We start from the raw sequence: 18,065 nt of genomic DNA, 5'->3' as shown, positions 1-18,065 counted from the left end.
ACATAGATGGTAAACCTGACGTAAAGGCGGACGATCGCGACGAACGTCGTCGCGAGGAGAAAAGATGATCCGAGCGGAACGTAAATTCAGCGGTAGCGGGCACGTACCTGCGCTACTGCCATGGACGGAAGCAATCAATAAGGCGGCTTAAATTACGGGAGGAATCGTCGTTGACGTGGAGAAACAGAGCCACGGGGCAAGCGCTAATAACCCAGATGCAAATTGATAGTGCTCATTATCATAGTAACAACGATCGTATACAGGCTCGTAAGAGCCACGCCGCGAAAGGGGCCGCGAGATTTATTTCGCTCGTTTAAATTCCCTGCTGCCGCTGGCGAAGCGACGAAAAACTTGTCACGAGTGGAAAATATCGCTGTTTTCACGACCGAAAGTGCTATCTGTGGTTTTTGCGATTCCTCCATGTTCGTCTTTCGTTTTGCAATAATGCTGAACTACCAAACGCGTCAAACAGATTTCAGATTTCTTCTCTTTGGTTTTCTTCCATTTTTATTATCCTTTATCGAACATTAATTGCGTATTACGCGTTACATACGCCCATATTGGGACATGTTCCAGTCTCATACAGAACGCGACAATTAACACAGATTGTTAAGTGATTAAATTGTTATTTCATGGGCATAGAAAATTCTGATTGAACGATCAGGTATTCGAGAAACTTTTGCAGAAATTATAACATATATAGTAAAAGAATGAAGGAACAATTATACATTGACTTCTATCTATTGGTTTGAAAATGTGTAGCTATGTAAATTTAAGTTTGCCGGATTAGCGGTTAGTGACTGTCGATCAAAGAAAGATGTAAAGACATATAGTTACGTTGATGATTTAATAACGCGCTTTGTCTAAATCGTAGCTACGATAGGCTTTCAGAAATTACCTATAGTTATTAATTTAGAATGTTAAATTACATTCACAATGTGCTCATTCAAAATGTATTTATGATATTCTATTCGAATTCATTAGCGATACGACTAGACGGATCTCAATCGTACGATCCTTCGTCGCTGATTAAGATCTTTATTCTTGCGACTCTATTATTTGCTCTGGTGCTGCATTGAATCAACCACGTGTTTGCACAGCTGTGAACAATATATTACACTGTGAAATATACCGTTTCAACTAATCTGCAATAAATACTACATTATTGTATTATTATTAAGTTGCTAAACTCTGCACAATCCAAGCTTCTTCAATTGTAACTTCGCTGGCGCATCGTCTCGGTTTCACGGTAAGAAAGAAATTAAAATAAAAAAAAAATGGATTTAAGGTTGTAGAGGCAACAAACAAGTTGAACTTGTTTCGTTAGAATATTCGTAACACGAAAACTTCTAACGTCTCATTTTGAACGACGAAGAAATAATGTTGCAAGGAATCTCATCGAGAGAACAATCACAGTTAAAAGTTCCTCGACCTCTTACGTCGAACATCGATCGGTATAACGCGATTCCAGGGAAAAACGTGGAAATTCCAGAGCGTCTAGGCGCACGTTGGCGTCCCGACGAGGTGTCACCTGTTGAATCCAGCCGCAACGCGAAACACGGACCGCCTGTTTCCCTGGAAATTGCATGTTGTCAGAATGGAAAGAACGGACAGAGCATCGAAAGGGAAACCAATGGGTCGGCAACAATGATCGCCAGCCTTTCGAACTCCTTAATGACAGTTTCGATCGGATGGAACGATTTCCATCAAACACCGCTGAACAGAATAACGATTTATAGTTTTGCTATTTATTCTTAGGAAACTACACGAAATAATTAAGTAGCGTGTGAGTACTATAAGATGAAATGCTATTAATATTATCACATATATCACATGCGTAACTAATAAAGGACTAATAATAATGAGGACAAAAATAAAGAGAAGATAGCAAGACAGTGTAAAATTTATAACAACGGAAGAGACTTAATATTTTTCATGACAACAAAGAGGACAAAGACACAGCTAGCTATATAAAAATTGATCAAGAAAATCGTAATATAACTGCGTACTGGTATTAAGGTTATTCTATACAAAACCATCTATTTCATTATTTTAAAGCGCAAGGTCCATGTCTAAATTATTTTTAAGTACAGAATAACATTGTAATCAATTTATATATATAGAAGTTATAAACAAAGTCAGAAATTATTTACCTACAATATCTATAAAAATTAGGAAGACTTAGATCGCTAGATATATTCATTTCGATAGAATCAAATTGCGTTCCATGCATAGGACGTCCAGCAACAAGTAGAAATCGATCGATGAACAAAAATAGAACGAGCAGTAAGCGGGACGCGTTGCGAATTATAGGTACATTTAGTGATTCATATCGTTGTTAATTTAAATTATCAGGTAATGGGTTATTAGCTGACCGTTCACGGGGATGGTCGGGGAAATTTAATTAAATTCATTTGAGACTTATGAAGAGATATTCGTTTAACGAAGCGCTTCGATTTAACGATATCGCGCCACTGCGTATGTTTACTTCGTTTAAAGGAAATTTGTTGGCTCGAAAAAGTTTGCTGAAAACGATCGCCGAAGTACGAGACGAAATTTGATTATCACGTAACAAATCCACTCACCGGGTTTTCGAGTTACCCAATAGAACGCAGAAAATTCGAAAGTAATCCGAAGATGAGCCAAAGAACACATAGCCCAAAACGAGTATGCACGAGAACGAAAAAGTCTAAAGAAACTTAAATCTAACGCAAGTAATAGGAGGACGAGAAGAAGTTTCCAAAAACAAGTTAAAATATCCCTGGAAATTTAAAGGGAACATCGTCGAAAAAAGCGACACTCCAAAATCTCAACACAAACAGGAAGAATATAACGGAACTGAATTGTGTAAAGGAAGAACCTTTACTGCAGAACTAAGGAAAACCAACCGAAGGAAACCCAAGCCTAACCTAAACCGATCGTGAAAATTAAAACCGCTCGTAGATCACGGCGAAAATGACAAAGATCGAACGAAACTTTCCAAAGTCCATGAAAAGATCCTTATTCCGAAATTATTTACAAAAACCACAAAAATCAAGAGAAACTCGAAGAACCTAGTCATCGAGCCAGAAACTCCCAAATCCGCGCAAATCCAGCTAAACCTATTGGAAAGAGCAAACAACGATGAAAAAAACAACGAGGATAAACGAGGAAGGAAAAGGGAAAGGAATAGTCACGTGAGAGGGTACGCGTGCACGCGCGTGTCCCGACATGTATACGCATCGTGAGGCACGCACGGCCGCGTATCCTCGCGCTCGCTACGTTCACGCTACGCTTCCTCCCCTCCCCTGCGTCCACTGCGCTACCCACCCCTCCCCTCTCCTCCCTCCACCACAGCGATCTTGTCCCCCCCCCCTCTCTCCCCCGCCTGTGCATCGTCCGCCTGACGCCCCCCACCCCCGAGCCTAGCCGGTTACCCCCTCTTGTCTCCGCCTCCTCTCGGCTCACTCTCGTCTGGCTCGACGGTCCCGAAGGCAGCGGACAATTTATGCCCAATTACACCCTAATTACCGTAATGGCACGACTCCGGTACAGATGGTGCACGGAGTTAAGTAACTGTCACGGGCCACGGGAGCGAGGCCTCGGTTCTTCGATCGGTCGTTACGACGCCGCGCGGCGCGGCGCTTCTATGCCTATATAACGTTTTCGTTACGTTCGCGTTCTGCTGTGTCCCGTAAGTCGTAAGTTGCGCGATCATTGCGATGGAAATATATATGTACTCGCATATAGCGTTAAGAGGTTAGGATAGATATCTTAAAGGAAAGATCCTTTGGTAATTAATAGTACCTTGGCTTAAGGCTATTTTCGACGATATCGACGTATATACGACGTAAAAGAAGCACGATATTGTATTAGCGCGCAGAAAGTAAAAGAAACGCTAATTGTTGTATGCACGAAGTAAAAGAAGCCCTTCTATGCTTTGCCAGTGCACGTATCTGTACGTAAGATATAATATAATACCTTGGCTTGTGACTTTTCTAGCGATAATTGTTTGATCGCGTAGAGTACAAGTTCGTTTGTTCGAGGATGGGACGCTTCTATGCCTTTGTAGCGTTTTCGTTACGTTCGCGTTTTCCCGCGCCTCGTAACGCGATGATTTCGATGTAAATATTACATACAGCGGTAAGAGGTTAGAACGAATGAAAAGATCTTTTGGTAAGTAATATCTTGGCTTATTACTTTTCTAGTGATAATCGTAATTGCAGTACAAGCGCGCTTATTCGAAGACGAAGCGCTCTTTTATCTACGCGGCGTTCCGTTACGTTCGCTTTTTACTGCGTTCTGTAAATTACGCGATCATTGTGACATAAAGTTGTGAGGTTAGGATGGATTAAAAAATGGCAAATGACGATTAATGTCTTGACATATGGTCTTTTAGTGGTTCTTCTTCCATTTATAGAACAGCGTTCCGTTCTATTCGCGTTTAGCAACATCGCGCAAGTTATACGGTGACTGCGGCGTAAGTTACAGAATTGAGAGGTTAGGATTAGTTATGATTTGAATCAAAAGATTATTTGATAGGTAATGTCTTGATCTCTGACTTCTTTGATGCTTATTATGTGTATAAACTAAAACTGTATTTATTCCAACATACAGCTCTTCTATCTGTAGCTTTTTTTTCCATTCTCATTTAGGAAATTTAGGCGATCCGATGATTGCGATGTATGTACATACAGAGTTAAGAGGTTAGGATGTCACGATTTGCATCAAAGAATCATTCGATGGGCAGTATCTTGGCTTATGACTTTTCTAATCATAATTGTTGCATATATAGAGCTGTTGCATAAGTTTGTTTATTCGAAGATAAGACGCTTCTGTATATAACGTTTTGTTACGTTTACGTTTTTTTGCGCCCCGTAAATCGCGCGATAATCGCAACGTAGAATTCACAGACCTATGGATATTTCGTGCTTTATGTGCAGAGCAGAAGTTTATTTATTGGAACATGGGTTATTTCTAAGTTTAGCGTTTCGTTTCACTCGCGTTTAACATCGTCTTATAAGTTGCGCGATAATTGCGATAGGCATGCAGAGTTAGGTTAGGATAGTTAGATAGGTGGATGATCATCCACCGCTGCGTATGAAAGGATCATTTGATAGTTAACGTCTTGGTTTATGATATTTTGACACGTTTTAAATATTTGATACACACGGTAGAACTTCTCGTTTGAAAATATCGCGCGTCGTCTCCTCAGTTCGATATTGAAAGGCGATAAAGAGTAGGATCGATGAACGTTTGTACAAATTATTCTTGGCTGTAAATGTTTCCTTAACCTACACACGGACACGCTGCAATTCATTAATTATAAACAAATTCTCCTCTTTCGTAACGCTGTTATTCTTTAGCATTTTCCTCCTTCAATTTCAATATGAAATCGCCAAGTGAACGAATCCCGTGATGACCGAACAGACCTTGAACCTTCATCTCTATTTTCCAAGAAGATTAAAACCAATAAACACTTGCGCAGGAAAAATAAATTTCTCGATCGAGACTCGGTGAGTTTCCGGGAAGATTGTTGTAAAAATGGACGATTAAACAAACTGTTTAATGGTAAAACACGGGTGAAATCAAAGCCAAAGTAACGAGAGATAATACGTGAATTTACCGCATCTCTTTGCTATACTCCGCATCCACAGCGAGAGAAATGAACTTTGGACATTGCAGGCTACGACATACTGAATCATAAAATCAATCAGGAATGTTCAATATGTAGTTATTTCTGGTCCAATCATCACTCAGACCCGTAACAACAACGCGTCTAAAGAAATTATAATTGAAAAGACTGCGTAACAAAAAAAAATAAAAGAGCGTCTGCGAGCGACAAATTCCCTGAACAGACGAAAATAGTACGATCTTAGAGAATTTTTAGACCATTCGGACGTTCCATGTTCGATTGAGCGATCGCCAAACTGCGAAAGAACGCTCGTTTAAAGGTACCTTGGTTAAGTTTGCGAACATCATTACTCGACAATAATAAGTTCGCACTAAACGAGTAGATACAGGCGAATGATCTTACTCTCGTGCTATCTTCTCGCTCGTTTAGTTTGATATTATATTCCATAATGAAGAAAACGAGTGTAACATAGAGAGTACAAGCAGGTAGTCGAGACGAAATTTCAACTCGCATTTCAACTTTAGTCGTTTCGACTATAGTGGTGTCCGTGTCAGGAGCAGATTGCCGGACAAGTTTCCAGCTTATCACCTTGGAAGCTAGACGATAAGGGACACGTCGTTCTCGCGATCCCCATTATCGAATTCCTGTTCGTCGTTGGAAAGCCTGGTAGGTTTCGTTTTCCGTACGAAGAGACGCGTTAATAAATGGTTCTATTTCGGAGAAACGGCCGCCTAATCGACGTGAACCAACGAAGATGGAAAAACACAGGCGAACGGGTCGTCGCGTCGCGTCGGCGTAGCATGTGGGAAACACGTGCTCCGCAAACCTCACCTTAGAAATCGTGACTTTGGAGCGGCTGTCTGGCTGCTTCGTCGTCATTAAAATCGAACGACCTTCGGAAATGATGAAACACGAAGGTTAACGCTAGAACTACGTGCCAGCCTTTAATATAATGAGACTGGTAACGTACATACATTTATTATGGGAAATCCAAAAACGCGAAGATTTGCGAAATATTGGAAACTTTGAATCAGCAAGCCTTGTTTTGAAGATGGAATAACGCAGCAGACTTAACACGGCTTCGATTCACATACGTGTGCCACGAAACGAGATACTTCTAGCTTGCGGTTAACGCGTGAAAAATTGTACTTTTCGTTTATTCTAACACAGAATGTACGTAGTATGGGAGAAGATCTTTTAGAATGAAATACTCGTTACAATATTTAACCGGTGAAACAAATATCTCTTCGTTCTATCAGGATCCTCGATCACGAAATAGCATAGAAGCTTCCAAGTATCAACCGGATTAAAATAAAAGATCATTTTTCAAATGAAATTCAAGACACATAAGTATAAGCTAAACAGGTGTCCCATGGAAGAAATTTTCTGGCGAGGCGATTGAAGGGTGAAAATACGTGGAGGAAGTTGGCGAGGAACAAGTCGGCCAAAGATAAATCGTTTGGAGTTGCTTGTTTTTTTTTTGTTCGGGCCAGGAGAGACAGAGAGAGGGAGAGAGGCAGCAGAGAACGAGGCGTGGCTTCGACCGCGACCCCATAGTATTTCACCATACCCCTTTAATTCGGCGTATAACGCGGCTCGATAACGACTGCCACTATGTACTCCCCCATGGGACTCGTTTTCACGGTTCCGCGTTTCCTTGCACGGCCAACGTGCTGAAATGCCGCGCATTTCAATTCTCCCGACTTCTTCCAATGCCTCGAAGTAAATTAGATACAGAGATAATCTCGTCTCGAGCAAAGACATAGCGATGTTTAACAGTTGACTTTCTGATAGTTTTCAAGTTCTGCTAGTAAGCAAATGGAAACTTTAGTTTGACAATAATATTAGGAATTGGTTTCAGTGCCAATGTTTTGACAGTTCTGGATATTGAGGATTAAGGGCTTGATAACAGTTGGAAATATTTCAGATCGAAGGATCTTGAAGTCGTTCTGAAGTTTCGCCGCTAAGTAGCTAGAAATCTTGGTTTGACGTTAATATTAGACGTAGGTTTCGGTTCGAACGTTTGGACACCTTTGGCTACTGACACGCGTTTCATAAGACTTGGAAATGTTTCGGATCGAAAGTTTCGCTGGTCGGTAAGTAGAAATCTTTGTTTGAAATTAGAATTAGCGGTAGTTTTCGACAGTGTTTCGACAGTTTTGGATGTTAACGTTTATGGGATTGACAACACTTAAGAATACTTCGAAAGTAACTTTTGGTGTCGTTTTGAAGCCTTGTTGGTAAGTAGAAATCTTAGCTTGAAATTAGAATTAGCGATAGTTTTCGACAGTGTTTCGACAGTTTCGGATGTTAACGTTTATGGGATTGACAACACTTAAGAATACTTCGAAAGTAACTTTTGGTGTCGTTTTGAAACCTTGTTGGTAAGTAAAAATCTTAGTTTGAAATTAGAATTAGCGGTAGTTTTCAACAGTGTTTCGACAGTTTTGGATGTTAACGTTTATGGGATTGACAACACTTAAGAATATTTCGAAAGTAACTTTTGGTGTCGTTTTGAAGCCTTGTTGGTAAGTAGAAATCTTAGCTTGAAATTAGAATTAGCGGTAGTTTTCGACAGTGTTTCGACAGTTTTGTATATTAACGTTTATGGGGTTGACAAGACTTAAGAAAGTAATTTTTAGTGTCATTTTGGAGCCTTGTCAGTAAGTACAAATCTTGGTTAGAAATTAGTATCGATAATAGCTTCCGGTTTCAATGTTTTATCCATCTTGGATATTGACGATGCTGGGATAAGATTTAAATTTTCATTGGTCAGTGAAAATCATGGTTCGAATTGAATATTAGAGACAGGTTTTTGTTCGAACGTTTTAGCGCTTCTCCATATTCATGATTATGTGTTTACCAAGATTTGCGAGTGTTTCATAAGACAAGAAGCAGTTTTTGGGATCGTTTTAAAGTTTCGATGGCGAGTAAATGGAAATCTCTGTTTGAGAAGAAAATTAAAAGTTTCCAGCCTGTCTGTCGTTAAAGATTCTAACGAGGATTACAAATGCGACGAAGATTTTTGGAATCTACGTTTTTACCAGCACGCTTCTACCAAAATAAGCATAATCTTTCTTGTTTTAGAACGACCAATATATCTATCTATCGATCAACGTACAGAACATTATTCCACAAATTTAGAACATCCTATTAATAGCGAAATCTATTAGTTTCGCGACGAAAGAAAATCTCGGCAGGATTCACGGGAGCAAACTGAATTTTCCATCGGTTTGCTACGGTTTCCCCTTATCTTGATTGTCTCATTAAATATCGACGAGTGTCGAAGGGCGAATATCTTGGGGTCGCCGTTGGTGCTTGTCGTTTCAACCCCTCGTTCGTTTGACACTGATTTTCCTAAAATTTGATAATATTTCACCATTCAAGAATCGAATTACCTCGATGATAAATTGGTCGCCTCTATAATAAATTCATCTTCCCAAAATACGAACGTTGAAGCGTAAAAGAACCTAATCTCAGATCGCGCACTTGCAACTGCAAAGTCACTCAACTCCAAAAAGTATTTATATTCCACAGAAGAAGCGAAAAATTACTTTTGAACATAGGTTTGAATCGAATCTATAAACAGCAGGAGTAACGTTCGTGAAACAGGTTCGGCTATATTTTCCCTTCATTTCTAGTTTTCAATCCTGGGAAAACACCCTCCTTAGTCAAGACACAATTCACGATTAGTCGTATTTATAGAACACGGTACAGCGTTACACGAATGAGGAAGAGCGAGATAACTGTGCTTCGCGAGTCAATTTATAACGATAAATGAGCGAGGTTTTCATAATCGGTCAAGACGGATTTCCGCAACATTTTCATACTGATAACTTGAAAATCACGTTTTTTTTTCGCGTCACTTTCGTCGCAAGCGTGCAACGATTATTTATCAAACACTCGCCGGTGTTTGACACGATAAACCGTAAATTTAGAATACCAAAATCTATAATATCTATCGAACGACTGTAGAATCGCATACGGTGACACGCGAAAATATTCGAACACTTACACGCAGAATCATTTTACGAAATGTGTACGAGATCTTTCGAAATTTCAGTAACAGTGCAAGGAGACTATCGCGATTGTTAAGTCTGAAAGCTACCTGAAAATCTTTATAGAATCTACGAGACACTTTTGTAAAAAAAAGAAGTTAACTCTGAAACATTTAGAATGGAATAATACGATGACACAGCGATGATCTTAGCGCTTCGTTCATTATGTATAGCCGCTGCTTAAAATAAAGACGTTCTCGATATTTGTGCGGAATTACGAGACTTAATATTCGTGTCTTGGAAATTATTCGATTGAATTGGAATTTTCGCGTTGATTCGAACTGTGAATTCGAGCGTTGAACCGAAATAACGCGAGGAAACGAATTATCATTAAAAAAGATTTTATCTACATTACGAGTGTTAGGCGAAAACCTTTGTCACATGAAACAAGTTGATTTATCATTCATCGGATTCAGGAGATTAACTGTACTTAAACTCTTGTTGGCTTCATTATCAGTTTCTCATACAGCGTTAACGCGGTTGTATCCGCCGTTTTACATTAAACTTTCTCGATACTCGGAACGCCACGGTTACACTCTGATAACTTCTAAGTTACCTACACCTAATTATAGAGTTATCGCATACATACATTTGAAATTCGAAGTCCTGGTAATTTGCTTAATAATATGCGGCGAGTATTACACGACTGTAAATACCTTAAAAGATTGTAGTTGATATTAAAATTATCCGGTTTACCTAAACCAGAAAAGGAAACAGAAAGAAAAAACACTAAGACTAACAATCGAATCCCGGTGACTGATACGCGCCGATTTTGACGAAACTTTGCCGGGTTTAACTTTAAGGAAGAATGAGAAAAGAAAGAAAAGATTTTAAAAAGTTAACATTAATTAATATTAATTAGTATTTGTTAATTAATATCAAAATTGCAATAAAAGATATGCCGCGTCTTCAGTCCTATAAACCTGTGCGATGAATTTATTGACAAAATTCAGTTTGTTTTGCAAAAATTATATAAAACAATAATTTCTTCCAAAAAAATATATAAGTAACGTTTCTAATATTTAAATACGAAATAAACGTTTCTAAGAATCGTATACCGTACTTATACGAACTTATAACGTATCTTGAGTAAATTAAACCTGTGCGAAGAATTTGTCGACAAAATTCAGTTTGTTTTGCAAAAATTATATAAGACAATAATTTCTTCCAAAAAAATATATAAAATAACGTTTCTAATATTTAAATACGAAATAAACGTTTCTAAGAATCGTATACCGTACTTATACGAACTTATACCGTATCTTGAGTAAATTAAACCTGTGCGAAGAATTTGTCGACAAAGTTCAGTTTGTTTTGCAAAAATTATATAAGACAATAATTTCTTCCAAAAAAATATATAAAATAACGTTTCTAATATTTAAATACGAAATAAACGTTTCTAAGAATCGTATACCGTACTTATACGAACTTATACCGTATCTTGAGTAAATTAAACCTGTGCGAAGAATTTGTCGACAAAATTCAGTTTGTTTTGCAAAAATTATATAAGACAATAATTTCTTCCAAAAAAATATATAAAGTAATGTTTCTAATATTTAAATACGAAATGAACGTTTCTAAGAATCGTATACCGTACTTATACGAACTTATAACGTATCTTGAGTAAATTAAACCTGTGCGAAGAAGTTGTCGACAAAGTTCAGTTTGTTTTGCAAAAATTATATAAGACAATAATTTCTTCCAAAAAAATGTATAAAGTAACGTTTCTAATATTTAAATACGAAATAAACGTTTCTAAGAATCGTATACCGTACTTATACGAACTTATAACGTATCTTGAGTAAATTAAACCTGTGCGAAGAATTTGTCGACAAAATTCAGTTTGTTTTGCAAAAATTATATAAGACAATAATTTCTTCCAAAAAAATATATAAAATAACGTTTCTAATATTTAAATACGAAATAAACGTTTCTAAGAATCGTATACCGTACTTATACGAACTTATAACGTATCTTGAGTAAATTAAACCTGTGCGAAGAAGTTGTCGACAAAGTTCAGTTTGTTTTGCAAAAATTATATAAGACAATAATTTCTTCCAAAAAAATGTATAAAGTAATGTTTCTAATATTTAAATACGAAATAAACGTTTCTAAGAATCGTATACTGTACTTATACGAACTTATAACGTATCTTGAGTAAATTAAACCTGTGCGAAGAATTTGTCGACAAAATTCAGTTTGTTTTGCAAAAATTATATAAGACAATAATTTCTTCCAAAAAAATATATAAAGTAATGTTTCTAATATTTAAATACGAAATGAACGTTTCTAAGAATCGTATACTGTACTTATACGAACTTATAACGTATCTTGAGTAAATTAAACCTGTGCGAAGAATTTGTCGACAAAATTCAGTTTGTTTTGCAAAAATTATATAAGACAATAATTTCTTCCAAAAAAATATATAAAGTAATGTTTCTAATATTTAAATACGAAATGAACGTTTCTAAGAATCGTATACCGTACTTATACGAACTTATAACGTATCTTGAGTAAATTAAACCTGTGCGAAGAAGTTGTCGACAAAGTTCAGTTTGTTTTGCAAAAATTATATAAGACAATAATTTCTTCCAAAAAAATGTATAAAGTAATGTTTCTAATATTTAAATACGAAATAAACGTTTCTAAGAATCGTATACTGTACTTATACGAACTTATAACGTATCTTGAGTAAATTAAACCTGTGCGAAGAATTTGTCGACAAAATTCAGTTTGTTTTGCAAAAATTATATAAGACAATAATTTCTTCCAAAAAAATATATAAAATAACGTTTCTAATATTTAAATACGAAATAAACGTTTCTAAGAATCGTATACCGTACTTATACGAACTTATAACGTATCTTGAGTAAATTAAACCTGTGCGAAGAATTTGTCGACAAAATTCAGTTTGTTTTGCAAAAATTATATAAGACAATAATTTCTTCCAAAAAAATGTATAAAGTAATGTTTCTAATATTTAAATACGATATAAACGTTTCTAAGAATCTATACATTTCATTATTCTAATGTATTCGTTCGGAAGATAGACGGTGAGAAAGTACAGTGACCGTAACAACCGAAAACTTCGACCAAATGAAAAAGAGGAAAAACGTAAAAAATGGTCAAAATGCAAAGAAACGCTAAACCATCGAGTAAATGGAGAAACTAGAACGGCGTGGATCTGTTTTTCCAGCAAGCACCACACGTTCCTCTGTAACGTTGATACGATCGATAGCCACGAAGAGGCCGGCGATTAAATACGATGGAGTCGTCATTAAGATGATTGAGATATAACTGCTTCCATTCGGGGCCCTTCATTAAGCGCGCGCTCAGCCGAACCGCAAAAGGGTGGAGAAAGAAAAGAATCGGACGAGAGAAGAAGAAGAAGAAGAAGACGAAGAAAGAAAGGATGGCGGTGGGGATGGGAAATAAGAAAACAAGAAGTCAGTCGCTAAACGCAGTTTCGTTTTCTTATTAATCAAACCACGTCGGCAAGGCCTAAGATTGTAATTACATAATTACGCGAGTCGATGCGAGATAATGTTACGCTGCGAAAACACGTTCTGCCTTCTCGTTATTCGTCCGATCTTCGAGATCTGCGTCGGTCGAGTGCACGCGCGCTTCAACATACAGAAAAAGGAAATAAGAAAGAAAGAAATCGACGCGTCGCAACCTATTGTGTATCGTCGAATGCAGATGTCGGAGCAAAGCGTAAAATTGTAATAAAAATACGATCGAAACTGGAAGAATCGCATACGCGTTGCAGGGCACAAGTATTGGGATGTGTATTGATGTTTGAAGTACAAATTGAATCATTTTTTTCTATTACTATTGTTTAGTTATTTTATTAATATATATGTACCAATACGATGTACATACTGATATATAGTGATATATAGTGATATTTACCGATATATAGCGTACATGATGATATTTGATTAATCTGTTAATTTAATCGCGTCATATGCGCGTGTTCTGTAATGTAAAATAGCAAATAAAATACACTGTGTCGTGATTTTTCAACAAGTGTAAGTTCAGAAAGCGTTCTAACAGTTATGGTTAACAACAGTATACGTCGTCTAGTGATCGTGAAAGTTTAGAAACTGGAAATTTTCGATTTAAAGGAGAAAATTGGAATTATCAATTTCGGTGACAATGCTTGGTATCAGTGGCTGCTACTCGTTGCTGGTCGTCTTGATAAAAAGATACTTTGCTAGTTTTCCCGGCAATCGTCCACTGGCGCGATGCCAAAAATACTTGGCCAGGTTTTAGGTTACGCTTGGTAGATAGAAGTATCTACGAAAGAATCGTCAATATCCATTAGAAGCATTAAACTTCCGAACAGACTCGATATTTTATGCAAATAAAACGTTTCTATTTTATTTCTGCATTTTCATTGTTACTGAACATTTATTGATACAAATGTAACACGTAAGATCGTGTCGGCTCAAATAAAAAATGTTCTAACTTAGAAATAACGATCGTATAATTTTATTGGATTTTATTTATCGTCGTATTATTGTCCTACAGTCGTATTACTGCAAATGAGTATAGTGATCGAAATATTACGAAACGTATTCGTTCCGTTTTCTCCATTTGACAGGGAACATCATTTCTTCCGATTCTTTACCATAATTTATCGATAATTTACGTATCATTTTAAAAGTTACATTTCGCCGATCGTTTCGACAAAAGCTTGTCGCAATCGTCGAGTCTTAGTACTTCTCGAAGTTTCGAACACATCACAAAGTAAAAGAAATTTCCTTGGTGCTACGTTTTCCTGCCAACGAAAAGGGTAAAACGAACATTGAAACGCAATAAACGTACGTTAGGTGATGCAATAATTGGTAAAAAATTGAAAATCAATTAGCGCGATTAATGAAAAGACAGTTTCAACTGCATACAGCAACATGTAAGAAAAAGCAACGACGTTATAAAGCCCGAGAATGTACCATTGCCATAAATAAACGAACGATGGATTTTTTTTCAAAACTGAATATTAATCGTATGGCTACTTGCGTGATAAAAGACGAAGAAATTGAATAAGAAACGAAGTCGATCGGTTTGCCTTACAAGAGGCAGAGAAAGAGGCAAACTCTTTGTTCTTCGCGAACAAACAATAACGTCAATTATACGAAAGAGAATGAATCCGCGTTTTCTATCTATGAAACATTACGGGAAAAAATTGATTCTCATTGCACGATACATCCACTCGCCGGAGAGAACCCGATACGATTAAACCCGGCGACCTTCTTTTTTCTTTTCCTCCAGTTCCCTTCCCGTCCCCGTTGGTTAATATTAATTGGACGGCGCGTTTAACCAAGCGAGTAGTAGCACTCGTTCGCTTCGCCAGTGCATGGCCCAATGGCTAATGGATAAAGCAGACGAGTTATGCTAATAAGTGTGCAAAGGCTTCGCCAGAACGCATGCGCTCCGCTCATGAATATTCATCGCGCTATCTGATTACGTCACTGATTGCCGGTATTCGAAAGTGTTTGCTCGCCAAAGTCCAGTGCCTGGGTATCGTGACGTCCGATCATCCGCGACTGATCATCCTTTGTCCCGCGGGAGATTGTTTCATCCGACGCGAAGATCATTTCTCAGATTTTCGATTTTCGTTTAATGCGACTAATATTATTCTTCAGTTTCCATGTTTACGGGATAAGAAGTTTGGATTCATCGATTAACTGTAAGGACTATGTCCGTCTCATTTTTCACATTACGTAAATTTTCTCTTTTTTCCACTGTGTCATATATACGAATATTAGCTGAAAATAATCGACGAACCATGTACTGTATAAATATTTCTATGTTAAATGTCGTTGATGTCCGTTGAAAATCCTAAAAATATCAATATTCTGGAAACGAGAAAGCAACGATCGACCGACATTCATCCGAACCGATCTCAAAATTCCGGCAATTTTTGGTAATAAAAACAGTTTGAAGAAGCTCAACTTGGAAGATAGTTCGTCCGTTAACCAAGAAATTCGACAAACTGGAAGAAATCGTCTACGTAGAATGGATGGAGAAATAAGATCGGTCACGCAAACAGTGAATAGCTGGAGTCGAAGGAACAACGAAATGCTTGACGGATAAATGATCGTCTCTCTCGTTGGCAGGGTGCGAAAATAGAAAATCCGATTGGCCGGTGCGAAAGAGAGCGGAACAAAAGCTTCATGCAGAATTCAGTGTCGGCCGCTCCTCTATAATCGGAGCGGAGTATCGATCGGTTAGCAGCGGATACACCTGCTCGTGTGCAAAGCTTGTGGCCTCCTCTCTCTCACTCTCTTCGCTTCCCCTCTTCATCTCTTCCTTCGACACGCTCTCTTACTCTCTCTCATCCCATTCCACATCTCCGTCTGTCGCTTTGGCAACGTCTGTCTCTCTCGTTCCCTTTCAGGAATTTCACCCAGGGCTACCTTGTTAATCTCGGCCGCCGACATCGCCATCTTTACGGCGCCAGCCGGCGAGATCGTGGTCGATAGCGGGAAACCCGCGATAATGCACTATCATCGGCGATACCTTATTGTGGGCCCGAGATTAGGCTACGCGAACAAAATGACAAAGTTTTGGGAGCGTTTCGACGTTCGCCGTTGCCAGATTTTTCCTCGAATAATTGCGATGACGAGCTACCATCGACGTTGTGGCCTCGAGATTAGGCTACGCGAAACAGATGAGGAAATTTTGCGGACGTCTCGACATTCGTTCTGACGAGGTTTCTTCTCGTATTCGCGATAATGCGCTGTACGATCGACGATACACCTCGTTGTGGCCTCGAGATTAGGCTTCGCCGAGAAGATGACGAAGTTCTGCGAGCGTTTCGGCATTCCTTGCTGGGAGATTTCCTTTCGCGTTTGCGATAACGCGCTATCATCGATAACACATCTCGTTGTGGGCCCGAGATTAGGCTACGCGAACAAAATGACAAAGTTTTGGGAGCGTTTCGACGTTCGCCGTTGCCAGATTTTTCCTCGAATAATCGCGATGACGAGCTACCATCGATCACGCACCTCGTTGTGGCCTCGAGATTGGGCTTCGCCGAGAAGATGACGAAGTTCTGCGAGCGTCCCAGCATTCGTTCTGACGAGGTTTCTTCTCGTATTCGCGATAATGCGCTATCATCGATAACACACCTCGTTGTGGGCCTGAGATTAGGCCGCGTGGGAAACGTGACGAAGCTTTGGCAACCTTTCAGCATTCCTTGCTACCACATTTCTTTTCGTATACTTACGATAGCGCGCTATCAACGACCACGCTGCCTTGCGGCTTTCGAATTAGGATTATTCGAGGACTCGTTATTAGCAGATTCTTTCTTCATATTCGCGGCAATGCGCTGCCATCAACGACACTTTCGCGTGGATCTGAAATCGAAGCACCTTGGCACATGCGTGTGCCTATGGAACTATCGTCGATGAATTTTTCGAACGATCTGAAGGTTTGTCAGGAGGATATTTTGTGGGAAGATGGTTTTGAACGATGGCGTGGTTGGAGCAGGAGATACGAGAAATTGGAAAATTGCGTATCAGTTAGCGTATGCCAAATTGGTATGTATAAAATGATACGATAAAATGATACGTTCGTTGTCGATCACCGTGATCTTTCACAGCGATTTGTGGTTTCTCGTGATTGCCTTTGATTGGCGCAGAGGATAGCTGTTCCTTGCACGCATCACACTTGTATATTTTGTATTAACAATACCAAATGAATATTACGATTTTGGAAATCGACGAGTTTAAAATATCGATGTAACATAGAGAAAAGAAAATTGATTTATTTTCTATCTTTAATATTAAACAAAGGAAATTTAAATTGCGCGCAGGGAACCTAAACGTCGTTTTAAATTTCCCTCGTGTTCAGATATCTTTTATTTCATAAAAAATTTTATAAAAAATAATTCAATCAGAATCTAGAATTCGACCATTTCGACAGAATTCAAATCAGTATATTCAAATCAACGAGCTACGCACATTTATATCACAAATTTAGATATTTGTATCCGATTTTCGTACGTATCCAGGATTTGTCTGAAAAGTTATAAAAGTTCGTACAAACAAACGTGAAAAATATATATGTAAAAGAACGCGTTTTCCACTTGTTGCGAAAGGCGTTCCTAACTTCGTCTTCGTCTTACTTTTAACGAGAAACCGTTTACATTATTCGCGCATGTTACATTAAGTTTATATATGGTTTCGCGATAGAACATATTTCAAGCACGTAAAAGGCGAATAGTATAAACACGTTCTCATTAGAAGTAAAGGGACTAAATTAGGAATATTGTTCTTAACGACTGAAAAACACGTCATTCTATGTATATATTTTTTACTCTGTTTGTGCGAACTTTCGCAACACGTTGATTACGGATCTTCGTTACCGAGCTTTCAACCTAACTA

At 38.2% G+C, this 18,065-nt stretch overlaps 1 long non-coding RNA gene across 1 annotated transcript in view; it reads right to left on the bottom strand.

The window, feature by feature from the left end:
* Positions 1-234: 234 nt before the first annotated feature.
* LOC126864463 (uncharacterized) overlaps positions 235-18,065 on the bottom strand; it is a 62,911-nt gene continuing 45,080 nt past the window's right edge. Inside the window, exon 3 of the long non-coding RNA XR_007689183.1 lies at positions 235-1,575. This is a non-coding gene — a long non-coding RNA (uncharacterized LOC126864463). The remainder of the gene's footprint in view (positions 1,576-18,065) is intronic.

This window comes from Bombus huntii, chromosome 4 (genome assembly GCF_024542735.1).
Source record: "Bombus huntii isolate Logan2020A chromosome 4, iyBomHunt1.1, whole genome shotgun sequence".
Lineage (NCBI taxonomy): Eukaryota > Metazoa > Arthropoda > Insecta > Hymenoptera > Apidae > Bombus > Bombus huntii.
Note: the sequence above shows the minus strand (reverse complement) of the source record. Positions and strands in the feature narration are given on the sequence as shown.